This window comes from Typopeltis vanoorti, chromosome 20 (assembly GCF_054136105.1).
Source record: "Typopeltis vanoorti isolate ZY-2024b chromosome 20, IOZ_Tvanoo_1.0, whole genome shotgun sequence".
Classification (NCBI taxonomy): Eukaryota; Metazoa; Arthropoda; class Arachnida; order Uropygi; family Thelyphonidae; genus Typopeltis; species Typopeltis vanoorti.
Window position 1 is genome coordinate 57,862,542 of NC_143568.1, and position 12,925 is coordinate 57,875,466.

A 12,925-nucleotide genomic window follows, 5' to 3' on the forward strand; every position below is an offset into this window, starting at 1 on the left:
AAATCAAAAAATAAATCTTAACAATTGTGTCTGCTACATATCCTCTCTGTATAATGAGGCACATAATTACCAAGTTCCATCTTCAATACCAAGAAATCATATACTTGGTTTAATCCTCTATCCAAGTGTAAGCAAACAAAGTTTGCACCTGAAGTATTTTCAGGACTGGGGCAACTCGTGGTAAAGGTAGTATGACTTCACATCACTTGCCTTAGTATCCCATAATGCAAAGCACATCTCCTTGCAGACATGTATGATGCTATGTATTATGGGAAAGGTCACTACCCAGACTGGTTTCGATCTTTATTGAGGTCTCATCAGTGGGAGCCAGACCCATAGTTGATTCCAAGGTTGAAATAATGCAGAAGTCATATTTTTCATATACGAGTTGCCAAAAGGTGTCACACCTTATTATTAAAATAATACTCTGGATTAGAGATAGTTAGTTGTTGAAAGTTTTTCCGCTTGGTTATACTATAAACTAAAGATACCAAGAAATTATATACTTGGTTTAAAAATATGATTTCTGCATTACTTCAACCTTGGTATCACCTCTGGGTCTGGCTCCCATCGATGAGACCTCAATAAAGATCGAAACCGGTCTGGGTAGTGACCCTTCCCATAATGCTAAGGCAAGTGATGTGAAGTCATACTACCTTTACCATGAGTTGCCCCAGTCCTGAAAATACTTCAGGCACAAACTTTGTTTGCTTACGCTTGGATAAAGAATTAAACCAAGTATATAATTTCTTGGTATCTTTAGTTTATAGTATAACCAAGTGGAAAAACTTTCAGCAACAAGTTCCATCTTCACTGAGATACCCATATCTTTTGCAACTAATCCTCTCTTCAGCTCTTTCAACACAGGCCTCTTTATTTCCGTATTCAGATTTCCATAGTCGTAATGATTCAAGTTGAAATTTCCTAGTAAACTAGAACAGGAATGAAATAAATAATTTAATAAGTAAATTAAGCATATACAACTCCATGAGATCAATAAAAAAATAAAACCATAAGTCTTTTAGATAATATTACAAGCTGGCCAATCGAATCCAAATTAAAAAAAAAATTACCCATACACACCAAGACTATATGGGTACCTAAAGTCCACAAACCTGGACCACAGCTACATCCCATCATTGATGCCAGAGATTGCCCTACCTATAAACTTGCTAAACATTTGGCATCCAAACTCAAAAAGCAAACTACTGCTATCATCTTGATTAAAAATTCCACACACTTTAAACCTACTGTGCAGAACCTTCAATTAAGGGCAAAGGATTGCTTAGAAAGCTTTGATGTGGCTTCTCTTTTTTCTAATGCTCCAGTGGACAATACACTAGAGCTGTGTTCCAAAATATTTCTCCCTGATAATTTGCACACTCTTTAAGCACTACCTTAAATCAGGGTATTTTAGCTAGAATAACCAGCTCTTTAAAGAAGGTGTAGCAGTGGGTTCCCCATTTTCCCCATTCACTGAGTGTCGCAAGTGAACGTGGCGGTCAATTTGAGCTATGCTAGAAAAAGTGTTTTTAAATTAAAGTATAGTGAGGCTTTTTGTCTCAAATTGTGCTGCTGTTGTGCTTTAGTTGGATACAAGTGTCCTTCAGTGGTGTTATTGTTTGAAACTTTGTTGTTTATATCGTGTTTTCGCTACTTGTTTGTTGCACTACTTCAGCATCTAAAGATGGCTTCCATAAAGAAAGTTATGTCAGCGGCATGGATGACTTCTATACGAAAGTCTAGCTCTGTCTTGGATTTTTCGCAATGGATGCATTGTGGAAACTTCTATATGTATGCACTGAAAAATGTGAAAGATCTGTGGACTGTTTGGGTAAAGGAGAAGAATGAAAACGTCAACGTATGTGAAAGTGTCTAGATAGATTAGAGTGATTAGGAATGGAAGCAAACGTCGGGACCATAGCAGAAGAGCTTTAGCAGGAGTGTGTGAAACTGAAAAGCGACCTTCATCTCCTGCAAGAGGAATTGGAAGTGCTCAGTAAGGAGATTCAGGATATTAAGACTGAGTTAAATGTGTTGAATAGAGAAATTAGGACTATGGAGATTACTTTAGCTGAAGTAACTAGAACACGTTTAAGTAAGGGAGAGACTTTGGTGAACGATGAAGTAATGAAACTGGGAGAGTCATGCTGAATAGTGTAGAAAATGAGGCCATGAGTGATGCTTGTTTGGGTTCGAATGAAGTTATGAGTGGTATAATATATGGTGATTCAATGATCACCATATATATATGGAGAGCAGTCTGGAGTGTGGAGAGCAGCCTGAGGAGTGCTTGTCTGGCAGAACAATAGAGAGAATGACTTCAGCAATAAAGAGAGGGTATGATGCAGAAAAGACGATATTTATGGTGGGTACAAATGACCTGAGTAGTAGTATTAATCGGGTAGCAAAAGATTTAAGAACATTGTTAGATAATCGTGAAGAAGAAAAGTGTCAAAGGGAGGATAGTGTGTGCTGTCTCATTTTGACAATTATGAGTTAAGTAGGCGAGCGATGATAATGAATGATATGATTGCAAGAATCTGCAAAAAAAAGAGGTCTGGAATTTGTTGATGTCTGGAGTGGAAGGCAAAAGACAGCTGTAGGTAAGAGATGGGTTGCACCTGAACATGGAAGGCCATAAGCGTTTGAAGAAGTTATTGTTTTCTGAACAAGTTGAAGTAATTGGGTACGGAAACTAAAATTGAAAAGGTTGAGTGTAGGAGGGAGAAACTTATGCAGTGAATTTATATTTGTTGATCCTTTTTCAGGGAATAATTTGAAGAATAGAGTGGATAAAAATCGACATGGGACTACTGAAATACAATATATATATATCAGTTCTCTCCCTCGATGAATCTTTGGACTCCCTGGAGGTGTCACATAATAATAATATCTTAGTGAAAAAACAACCTAATGGATTCCTCACATGTTCAGTCTATTGGAAGCCTGTTCTCTTATTCCATTCAATGTTATTTGTTTGTGTGGGTGGGTGGGGATGAAAAGCCAATCTTGAGTTGTCTTCTCTGCTGTTATCGATGTCTCCAATATGTTCTTTCTGTCTTATTTCCAAATTTCTAGATATCTGCCCTATATAAGAAAGATCACAAGAACATGGAATATTATATTATAGACCCCAATGTTGTCTTTAGGCAAATGCAGTAAACCTTGTATAGTCAAAATGGATTTGAAAGCCATTCCTTATGTCATGAGATTTGAGGAGACTAGCGATCATGAGCAAAAGTCTGCCAATGTGAGGTATGGAAACTGAAGTCCTGTAGTGACTGTTAGAATTTGCTATAGAGCAGAAGTAGAGAATAGCAATCTTTGTACAAGTTTCTTTGAATATCTGTTGCAAACAAGTGGTATTATGTTATCCTAATCCAGAAAAACTGAAGTGCATCCACTTCTGCCAAATAAATAATCTTCTAGAAATTTAAATCTGGTACTAGAAAAACAAGATGCCTTGCTGCCATGCTCAGTCCTGTAGGATTAATGATAATGCTAAGAGATTGTCATCAATTCAAATCTATTATAAAATAACAAAATGGCATCAGTCTTATTTTGTATAGATGACAAAGACAGGAGACATCGGTAGATCAATTTTAATGATAATGAGTACTTTTTATTACAAAGAAAAACACTTCATAATCTGAATTAACATAGAAATAATGCTCACACGGTAGAGTTTTTTTTCCCCTTGTTAGATCCATGAAACGTGCTCTATACTGAAAGGCTCTTAATGACAAATGGAGCATTCCAGAATATCAGAATGAAGGATAGATTGACTGATAATATTAGAGCCATTATAAATCACAATTTTTTATGGAGTGGGAACCAGATTCATTTACGGTCTGATAATGAGTGGAAAGTGCGATAAAGTTTTCCCTGTGATAATCGGAAATTAACGTAAAGCGAAAGATTAATTACTAAAAATCCTAAAGCACTTTTAAAATCATTTATAGGCGAGTGCTTTAGAATATGTAAATATATAAAAACGAATGATGAAAAGATTATTGCCGAAGCGATGAAAAGTGAGTGGTCGTTGTATTAACCTCTCATGAAAATTGGTCATTTTTATATTTTATATTAATTTTCCTTAGAAAATTAATGCTTTATAGTACAGTAGTATAGATTTTCATTTGCATAGCACTGTATTTAGTATTTTCATTACATATTCATAAGAAGCAGCATGATGTTTTAAAAGCGATGGATTTGGTATTAGCCTCACAGCATGTGTTTGTGAATGAGATCTCAACACTGCTACCAGTTGGTAGCAGTGTTGAAGAGTTCTGGTCAAGAAGGGATATTATTACCACCCCAAGACCTCATGGAGTCAAAGCCTCATCTGGGAGGTCCTTTTATCACACACACACACACACACAGCTCATCATACCGTGTTTTAAACACATTCAAGCTCTTTGCAGACACCACATTCTCAGGCAAGGCATTCCAATCATTCACAACTCTGCACGAAAAAACCTGCCTCTCACTCCTCTACTCACATCCTCTTTATACAGTTTCCAGGGATGACCTCTGGTTCTCCCCTGATCTCCCACTATTCTCTGTAAAACTTCTCCACCATTGATCCTATAACAACCCCTTACCAACTTGTAGGTCTTTATCATATCTCCCTCGCTTCCTCCTGTCCACCAGACTCTGCAAATTACATCTTGTCAATCTTTCCTCATACTCGACATTCCAGAGGTCAGAAACCACCTTAGTCAGTCTCCTTTGGACCCTTTCCAACATCTCTTCATCCTTCTGAAAACCCGGTGACCAAATTGTGGCACAATAGTCCATGTGTGGCCTAATCAAAGCCTTATACAATGGAACAAAAATCTTCCTACTTCTACACAGCAGTGTCCTCCGCATCATTCCCAGAAGCCTTTTGTGTTGTCTTCACAATTTTGGTGATGTGTCCCCTAAATTTTAGATCCTTATCCACTATCACCCCCAGATCTCTTATTTCCTCTACCTTCAACAATATATTCTCAGCAAGCATAAATTCTGCATCCCATCTTTCTTTTCCAAATTTTAAAACCTTATATTTTGCAACATTGAACTCACATTCCCATTTCCGTGCCCAATCACTCAATCTATTCAAGTCTTCCTGTAAAGCTACAACATCTTCACTACACTTCATGGTTCATCCCAACTTAGCATCATCTCTAAACAACTGAATATTTCCAACTGAATGGACCTAAAACAGGCCCCTGAGGCACTCCACTAGTGAATTTCCTTTTCCTGGATATCGCTCCCCCATACACAACTTGTTGATACCTATCAGATAGCCAGTCTCCAATCCAATGCACCAATCTAATATCCAACCCTATCTGCTCTAGTTTGAAAAAGTCAACCTATCATGAGGTACTCTATCAAAAGCCTTTGCGAAATCCAAGTATATCACTGTGTATCCTTCTCCTCTGTCCAAGGAAGCAGTCACTTTATTGTAATAAGTAAGTAGATTACTAAAACATGACCTACCTTTATCAAATCCATGCTGTCAATCAAAGATGATACCATTGTTGTCAACCCAACTCTGGATCCTAGTTCTCACAAGCTTCAACAACTTAACCACAACACCTGACACACAGATAGGCCTGTAGTTTGATGCTTGAGTTCCACAACTGTAGGACATCTCCTTACCAAGATTTCTTTACCAATGCTGGAGTATCCCAGAGCCTCTCCACTTTTTCTAATTTCAAATCCATTCCATAGTTTTGTTGATGACAGTACTCTCGATTCCTCTTTTTCATTCAAGAATCCATGTAGTACTCAAATGATTGCTTTAAGTGTTAAGATATTGGTTGTGGAAGATCTTATCTCCTCACCATTCACTTGATTAACACCCCCATAAGCGGGGGTGTTAATCAAGTCCTGTTTTATTACTCAGGAAAAAGATTCTACTTCACTCCCTCTTACTTTTGGATAATATTCTGATTTCCAATCAAGATCGGTTTTCCCGTCTTAGGCTGACTTTCACATCTAGCTTATTCTGGCATAAACACATTACATGCATAGTCTCCTCAAAACACTTCCTTTCCTGCTCAATTCTTAACACTATAAATTCAAAATCCAACCAACCATAGAATATTGTTCACATATTTGGGAAGGTGCACTGAAACCTCTCTAAGAATTCTTGATTATATACAGAAGACGGCATTTAGGCAGTCTGCCTAAATTCCTCTGTCAGAGGTTTTTTTCACTCACCTTCTCATGGGTGCTCTGTCTCTGCTATGCATTTTTTTTTTTCAAATAGAATATCATCTATAAGGCTATTCATGATTAAAAATCATGAATTCATGATCTATTTGTGAATATATCTATCTGTTCATGAATATAAATATCTCTAAATATTTGATGGAAGTTTTTTCACTTGGTTATGCTACCAATTATATATTTGGTTTAATCCTTTATCCAAGTGTAAGTTTGCACCTGAAGTATTTTCAGGACTGGGGCAGATCGTAGTAAAGGTGATATAAGTTCTGATCACTTGCCTTAGTATCCCATAATGCAAAGCACATATCCTTATGGGTATGTATAATGCTATGCATTATGGAAAGGGTCACTACCCAGACCGGTTTCGACCTTTATTGAGGTCTTGTCAGTGGGAACCAGACCCAGAGGTGGTGATACCAAGTATAACGTATAATGCTACTGTCAGGATGGGTGAAGCAAAAATGCTTTTTATGTTTCCCTTTGTCTGTAAAGGAAGTTATTTGGGAAAGGGAGTTTTGTGAGCTTTAAGCTCGCCCTCTGGGGGCAGTTGTATTAGTTATTATCAGTGGGTGTAGAATAGCCTTCAGTCTTTTGTATTTGTAGTACTCTGTTTCATTGTAATTGACAGCTTGTACGATCAGCGGGTTTGAATGTGAACTTGACTCTATGAAGAATTTTTCTGCAAGATCACAAAGAAGGGAGGAGATGTATGGAATGCGAGTTTCTCAATGAATCAGTGAATTTCTGATAAACCATGGGGCACCTAGAATCATCCTTAGCACTTATTTTGGATTCTTTGTAGTTTTGAAATGTTTGAGCATGAAGTGTAACTCCATACTGGTGAGGCATAGGTAATAACTTGTGTCAGAAAAAAAATGATGAGTCACCTTTTTTCCCACCCAACATTAAGTTATCTCAGAAGGAGTGGATAAGGGCGTGCTTATGCCTCCGGATGGGAAATGTACCGACTAATGTCCCAAGAACATGTAAATATCCAACTGTGTAAGCTCTAAACAGTGTTAAAATAACCCATGAGTTTAACAGAGAATAGTTGTAAATGAATTAGAATGTAAAATCATGTATAAATTGCCAAGTAAATATGTATAAGCTAGAGCATGTTTTAAGCCATGTAAAAACAGTCCGTGGCCACGGCGTCCAATCGGCAGTCGTCGTATGCATGACGACACCGCTGAGTGAGGGAGCTGTTTTGAGGTATAAAGGTTTTGGCGGGGATTTGAATCGCTCTCTTTTTCTCTTGTCTCCGGGTTTCGTCCGCACCTAGTTTCCTGTCGGAGAGCTGTGTAGACCTTGCCGCCACGTGTAGCAAGAATCCCCCCCTTGCTATGTATGCTGCGTGGGCCAAGGCTGCAACTACAATGTATTCAGATCCATAAGAAGAAAGAGCTACTGATGAAATCAACGTCAGTGTTCAAATCTGTGTATGAGTGTTTTCGGTTTGTATGGAAACAAAGGAATAGCAAGGCCGCCAACAGTGAAGATACTGTAAGCAGACCAGAATATCCAGTTCAAAGCAAGAACGGTAAGCATAAGATTTTCTTATGTTAAATGTTGGATTAAAGTAACTGTGGAATATGGAAGCAGAAGTTAAGCTTCCTTACCTTCCTACATACTACTTCCGTGTGGTGCTATAAGAACAATCAGCGATTTGGACACTTTTGTCTGCGGTTGAGAAGAAAGCATATTAGGCGCCAGGCAAATAGGAGGCCGAGGTCCGAACTGTTTGTGTAATTTAGGAACAGTAATGTTATATGGTCAGAACGTAATTAAATGTTAGCTAAAATTTTGGAGGGAGGATTAAGTAAGAATAAGAAGTATTACCTTAGAGAAGTTTATGTCAGAATTATTGAGTTGTCTTGTGTATATATGCAATATTACATGTGTGATAATATTAGGTAACTTAGTTATAATATAAGAGTCTGAGAATAGATGTTACGTATAGAAGTGAGAAATTTGTGTCAAGTAAGGGACTATAATATAGAAGTTTTGGATGTGATTAATTATGTAAAGGGAACCCAGACTCTTTTAAGATTAAGGATTTGATTAACTTGTATCTTTGTCTTTGTGCCATAATAAATGTGTTTCTTTATATACAATCAAAATGAGTTTGTCATGCTTTCTGAGGATTGAGCTACCGTTTGAAAATTTACGTGCCGTGCATTAAGGGGGAAACCAATAGTGATATAAGAGTCGGGACCACGACTGCATGCCTCATGATCCCTACATTTTCTTTAAGTATTCTTCGATAATGTATCAGAGTTTAGTTGCTGGCTGGCGCAGTCTTTATCAATACAAATTTGTCGGCAAACGAATATCTGATATTAAGTGATACAAAAATTAATGTTAACTGTAAGGCTAAAGTAAAGACAGTTAGAGATATAATAGTAAGGCAGTCACATAGTCACACAGCACACGAGACGACACAAAAGAAGAACATAACAAACTGGATGTATAACCATCCAGTAAAGTAGTAATTTATTTTGTAAGTTCAGTTTACTCTTGCAGTTGACCATTGGGTAGAGTTGAGCTATTACTTTGGATATCTTGGAGCCAACGAGATTCATGTGCTTGTTAAAAAGGAGTTTCTTATCCAGTAGTACCCCAAGATATTTGGTCTCAGATTGCCATGGGATCTTTTGACCAGAGAGCAATACGTCTTCTTTAATGCAGACCTTTTTTCTAGAGAATAACATGGCTGAGCTTTTGAGGGGGGGGGGTACTCGAATCCTCCAGTTGGTGAACCATTTTTCCAGTGTGTTGATACTTCCTTGGAGTCTACTGATTGCCAGGTGAGGGTTGAGAGACCTTGATAGAATAGTGGTGTCGTCAGCATGAAGGGCCATAATGGTTGTTCTTGAATTTAGAGGGATGTTTGATACATAAATTGTGAACAGTAGTGGGGCCAAAAGGAAACTTGAGGTACACCAGCTAGAATTTTGCACCTTGATGAAATAATTCCGTTAAGCTTTACTTGCATGTAACTTTCGCTAAGGTATGAGTTAATAAGTCTAGCAAGGTCTCTCAACCCTCACCTGGCAATCAGTAGATTCCAAGGAAGTATCAACACACTGGAAAAATGGTTCACCAACTGGAGGATTCAAGTAAATCCCCTCAAAAGCTCAGCCATGTTATTCTATAGAAAAAAGGTCTGCATTAAAGAAGACATCTTGCTCTCTGGTCAAAAGATCCCATGGCAATCTGAGACCAAATATCTTGGGGTACTACTGGATAAGAAACTCCTTTTTAACAAGCACATGAATCTCGTTGGTTTCAACTGGCACCTCTATACTGCTGCTGTGTTCTTGGGCATTGCCAAGGCCTTTGATCACAGCAGCAGTATAGAGGTGCCAGTTGAAACTATGGATGATATGTTCTGTTAATCGGTGAATTTGTTGCACTGTGCTGTGAGCTTTGTGAAAACCAAATTACTCATTTGGGATTATTTTATGTTTGTCCACTGCTAGTTGTAGCCTTGTTAGGATGACTTTTTCTGTTACTTTGCCAAGGCAAGAAAGAAGACTGCTGGGCCTGTAGCTTTGTGGGAGTCATGGGTTATTACCAGACTTTTTCAGAGGAATGATGTGAGTTTTCCAAGCTGTGGCAAAGTACTGGAGTCTTAATATGGAATTGGTTATATTAACTAGATGAATTATGGCCTTCCTTGGGAGTAATTTTATTGTTCTATTGATGATGCCATCAGGACCAGGAACCTTTTTTATTCTTCAATTGGAATATAATGTTGATTGTTTCTGTTGTAGTAGTAGTGGGGATGATGAGATCTGAATCATCCTTAGGCTGTCTTACAGCTTTTCTGACTTGATGAGATTAATGAGATTAATATTTAAGTTTTTGTAAGATGGGCTGCATTAATTTTCCAGATTGTCAATTAGGGCTTCTACTTTTTCTTCATCTGAGTGTGCAATTCCATGTTTAGTCTTCATAGGGGTAAGAAGTTGTCTTTTGGTACGAAGAGCTTTTAGAAATTTCCATATGGAGTTATCTTCTGGGTTGATTTCTGTAAGTTTAGATTCCCATTCGGAATTCCTGTGTTTCTAGAGAGCTTCTCAAACCTGTCTGTTCAAGTTGTTTAAGGTTGTTTTGTCCTAAAGGTGCTCTCGTGTTGTGGTATCGCTTTCTGGCTTTGTTTTTAGTCCTATTCAGGTCCATTATCTCTTCTGGAATCCGACTGGAAGACAGTGGTTTGTGTAACTGATGTTATTGCTGTGTTAATTTGTCTTGTTAGGTTGCTTACAGCTAAGTCTATGTCTTTTTTTTTTTGCAATTAACAGGAGGTGGGCCGATGTGATCTGGGAGAACCTTACAGAGCTTATCCCATGCTATAAAAGAGTGTTGAGGAGAGAGCTGATCCTGGGTACCTGCATGAGCTGGATGGGATTATGACCTGAAGTAAGCCCTTCTAATGTCTCCAGCTGATATTGGTATCTGATGTTCCTGAGGATAACTATGTCTAGTACATCCGAACTTCCTGATAGGCTGTAGTGGGTGAGCTCGGTAGGTTCAGTTACTATTGATGAGTTGAGCGACATGTAGTTAAATAAAGTACGGCTTTTGGAGTTGATTGATGAACTGAACCAAGCTATATGTTTGAAGCTGTATGTTTGAAGTTGAGGTCTCCTGCTATAATTATGGAATCTGTGGAGCTGAGGATGGAGTCTAAACCCAATGTCAATAGTGGAATGCTGGGAGGATTGTATGCTGCATAGATTTTAAGTCTATCTGTGTTGTTGGTGTGCATCTCCACACTTGTCACCTCAAGGTTTAAAGTTTGAGGATTGGTTAAAACATTGTGGCTTAAATAATTTTTAATAAAACTGGCTGTGCCACCACCACTAGAGTTAAGTCTGTCTGTCCTATATAATATATATCCTCTTAATCTTGGGTTGTTAGTTGTCTGAGGTGTGATTTGCTGATCAAGATTATGTCTGGATTGTATCTGTGAATTCTTGCAGCTCAAGAATTTTATTTATCAGGCCATTAGCATTCCAAGCTATAATCATGAGGGAGTTTGGTTTGTATTTTTTATATATTGTAGAGAGCTGTCAATATGGATTGGGGGTTTCTAGATAAAATCTCATTCTGGAAGATGGTGAGGTGCTTGCTTTGCTGAATTCATGCAGCATTGTGGCAAGTGAAGTAGTTAGAACTGATGTTAACTTGAAGCTTGTTTGCTCTTGAGATGAAGGAATCTGAGTTCGTGCTGCCCTTGCGTATATGTTTTGGTCATGGATGAAGGTCACATGCCTTCCTGTGCTGCTGAATGCGAAGTATTTCGATCAGGAGGGTGACCTGCTTGGTTGCTTATGGTGTCATTGCATGGGGGAGCAGGGTTCACTCTTGCTGACCCACGATTTTTTGGGTGGAAAAGGCACCCCCTTGTAATTAGCAGGATGTGATCCTTTACAGTTAACACAACAGACAGGTGTAGATCTTGGCTTGGTTCAGGTGTTGGTCTGGTGTCCCTCTCCACATTTCAGACATCTGTAGACGGCTCTGCACAACTTTTGGGCATGTCCGAATTTTTGGCATCTATGGCAGTGCCCTGCCGATGCCTTCTTCCTTAGAGGGCTCGGTTGTAATTTTGAGCCTGCAAATATCTGTCATTTCATATATCCTTTTCTGTGTGTTGCTGATTTCAACCAACACCAACAGCATTGGGCTTTTGTCAGATTTCAGCATCCTGCCGACTTTGATTGGGGTCAGTCCTTGGCTGATGAGGTTTTAAGATTTTTCTCACTTGCTAGTGCGAAGGTATGGAAGGGCAATTTGGAGTTGTCCAGCATTTTCATCATCTTACGATAATCTGAAACAGTAGCAGGATGAATCTTTACACCCTCATCAGTATTTCTTGTCCTGAAGAAATTGATGTTTTGTTCTCCTAGGGACCTTGAGACTGAGGTCCACTTCTCGTTGTCTCGGAGAATAACTCGAGGGACCTTTTCTTTTCTGTCTTGGGTATCATGTGTTGCTACATCCTCTTCCATATGATCTTCAGATGTTCTTCACCTTTTGTTTGATTGTTCTGTCTGGAAACAATCATGTTGTCGGGGCATCTTTGGTGGTGGAACAGGTGTGAAGTTCCCTTAGTGTCCACATCAACTTCTTCCGTGTCATTAACCTGAGTGTAGAGATTCAGACAGCCAGGATATTCCGTCTCAAATTTCTTTAAGGGAAATTTAAGAATGTCAAGAGCCAGATCTTTGTTTAAATTTTGAATGGCATCATTAATGTCTTTTACGTTTTCCATTATTGTTCACTGTATATTGTTAAAGAATATTCTGGTATCTATAGATAATCCTGTAGACTTTGGAGGGTCCACTGGTAAATCCCATAGACACACACAGGTGTCTACCAGCAGAACAATATACGTTAAAGTTTATAATGACCTAATAACAGGGGAAAGGAGTGTCAAGAACTCACTTGGCCACAGAGCGTAAACCTACCTCCCTAAAGTACCATACATCCACCACTGGTCCTCGTCATGGGTGGGGCCTACATGGCCATCGGACCTCGTACATTTTTCATGGAGAGGGGGAGACAGTAAGTTTCGAACTGTGTTAGCGCCAGTGTGATGCGAGATTCCTGAAAAACCTCATATAAAATTCAATCAGGCACAGTCTAAAAACGTCCAATCTCGTCAAAAGCACCTTATTCTCCACCATCAATC

The 12,925-nt window shown here is 38.6% G+C and overlaps 1 protein-coding gene across 1 annotated transcript in view; it reads right to left on the reverse strand.

The window, feature by feature from the left end:
* Positions 1-12,925, reverse strand: part of kermit (PDZ domain-containing protein GIPC-like protein kermit) — a 149,931-nt gene that overhangs the window by 53,271 nt on the left and 83,735 nt on the right. The window lies entirely within an intron of this gene.